Source organism: Beta vulgaris, chromosome 7, assembly GCF_026745355.1.
Source record: "Beta vulgaris subsp. vulgaris cultivar EL10 chromosome 7, EL10.2, whole genome shotgun sequence".
In the NCBI taxonomy this organism is placed as follows: Eukaryota; Viridiplantae; Streptophyta; class Magnoliopsida; order Caryophyllales; family Amaranthaceae; genus Beta; species Beta vulgaris.
In genome coordinates, this window is record NC_079208.1 from 44084702 (window position 1) to 44087023 (window position 2322).

The 2322-nt window shown below is 37.9% G+C and overlaps 1 non-coding gene across 1 annotated transcript; it reads right to left on the reverse strand.

Moving 5' to 3' along the window:
- Positions 1-1885: 1885 nt before the first annotated feature.
- Positions 1886-1992, reverse strand: LOC125492195 (small nucleolar RNA R71). The gene has a single exon (XR_007268639.2). It is a non-coding gene; the product is annotated as a small nucleolar RNA R71 (small nucleolar RNA).
- Between the last annotated feature and the right edge of the window lie 330 nt (positions 1993-2322).

The following is a 2322-nucleotide window of genomic DNA, read 5'->3' on the forward strand; positions in this document are numbered from 1 at the left end:
CACCATGCGTTCCGAAACAGAAATTTCGATCATTAATTCCCTTTTCCTTTTTAGTTTGAGACTTACGCTTTCATTCTATTTTTCACACAACATTCTAGGGTTTTGTATTAGAGAGAAAACACTTTAGTTTTCATTGGTAATCGAGATTAGTGATCGTAGTTTGTAATTCCATTGATATTCAAGGTATTTTTCGTTCATCTTAATTCAAAGTTTCAGTTTTTAATTCATTCTCTTGGTGTTTGTTTATGTTCTTAGATTATTTTAGATTTTCATTCTCTTAGTTTAATAATTACGATTTAGATTAGTTTAATCATTACTTAATCATGTTTAGCCTTAGAATTTAGATTAGTCATAGATTCATTGTTTAATTGCTTTAACTCCATGATTAGTGAGTAGTTTCATAATCTAGGGTTAGGGTGAAAGTATGAATTAGGGTTTTAAATATGATGTTGATGTGATTGTGATTGTTTAGAGAAGTTTATGCATTGATCTTGGTGTTTTGAAACCTTAGGATAGATATTGATCACATTTATACTTTGGTATTTTGATTTCAAAGTTCCTATCGAATTTTGAACTCTTTTATCATCCCCAAGAATCAACTTAATTTCTATGCCAAGATATTGGATGGAAATTAAGGGGATCCTTCATTAGGGGTTTTCCAAACTTATTGAATCTCTTAGTCAATTAACTAAAGACCATTCGAGAGAGAATTTAGCTGATTGATTAAGTGATTACGCTTGAGGACCATTCGAGAGAGGACTCAAGTAATTTAGAGGGAAACTAAACCTTGCAAATCATCTCCGTACATCACAATCGCATTAGCATTCATTGGCTATTCTTATTCATACTAGTAACCTTAACTCTAGTGTCTTTATTCTGATATTTAAACTCGTGTTATTTGCTTGTTCGTGCTATTAGTTAGACTTAATAGATACCAAAACTCTTTCAAACCCCCAAATACCCTTCAATTAGGTAGTCTAGACTTGATAGACTTTAACCAATCCCTATTTCCCTGTGGATCGACCCTTGACTTTCCCTTACTATTCTCTTAGTGATTACTTGTTAGGACTATAAATATTGTTTGGAAAACAGTTCTTAGTGCCTTAACGACACACTAAAAACCTCTTATCAAAATGGATTCTCTTAGTGATTGCTTGTTAGGACTATAAATATTGTTTGGAAAGCGGTTCTTAGTGCCTTAACGACACACTAAAAACCTCTTATCAAAATGGCGCCGTTGCCGGGGAAGCTGTGCTATTGATTGAAGTATATTTTAGTTTAGTTTGCTTAGTTGATTTTTCTTTTATTTTCTTTTTACTGTGGTTGTTATTTGCTAATCCTCTGCTTAGCTTTGTTGTGTTACATGAGAAGAAGAACTCACGGTTCACCACATTGCCTCTAGATCTGAAATCGACCGTACTTGCGAAAGCTTCGGAAGAATTTGGAAATTTGACTTTGGGTTCCGAGCCTTCTTCACCAATCTCAAGTACATCAAGTGAAGTTGAATCAGAAATGGGTGAAGCAAATCCACAACTGTTTAGGGATTTCGGAAATCCGGGTTCCTATGTTCTTCAAGGTGGAATTCGACTCCCACCACCACTACAAATTTCAGCATTCACCCTCAGTATACTCGGATGGTGAAAGCAGAGCAGTTTTGTGGGGGGTCAGATGAAGATCCTCTAGACCATCTCGACAGGTTTCTCGAGATCTGTCCATGATAACACAATGATGTCTCTCTAGACTACATCAAGATGCACCTGTTCCGGTCCTCTCTTACCGGAAAGCAAAGTCATGGCTCAAGAGCTTGCCTGCTAATTCCCTCACTACATGGGAAGAAGTCACAATGGCCTTCTTGAAGAAATACTTCCCGGAGTGGAAGACTGCGGACATAAGGAGGAAGATCTCCTCATTTGAGCAAGAGAACGATGAGACACTTGCCGAAGCTTGGGAGCGGTTCAAGGAGATGATCCGTTCATGCCCACACCATGAGTTCAACAAGAATCTACTCATGCGATTTTTCTATGATGGTCTTGATCCGATTACGGGCCACCTTGATGCTGGAGCGGGAGGTCAACTATCTAAGATCCCGCAAGAACAACTTGAGTCCACAATTGAAGAAGTGATCAAGAACTACTCATGGGGTGGAAGACGAAGAGGTGCTCAACCTAAGAAGAGCGGAAAGTTTGAAATTAGACCCCATGGATCAAATTCAAGCCAAGATGGACCAACTCGACAAGAAGCTCTCCAAGATCAATCTTGCATCGTCTACTCCTTCACAGGTAAACTCTTTTTCTTGTGATATTTGTGGTGGTACTAACCATG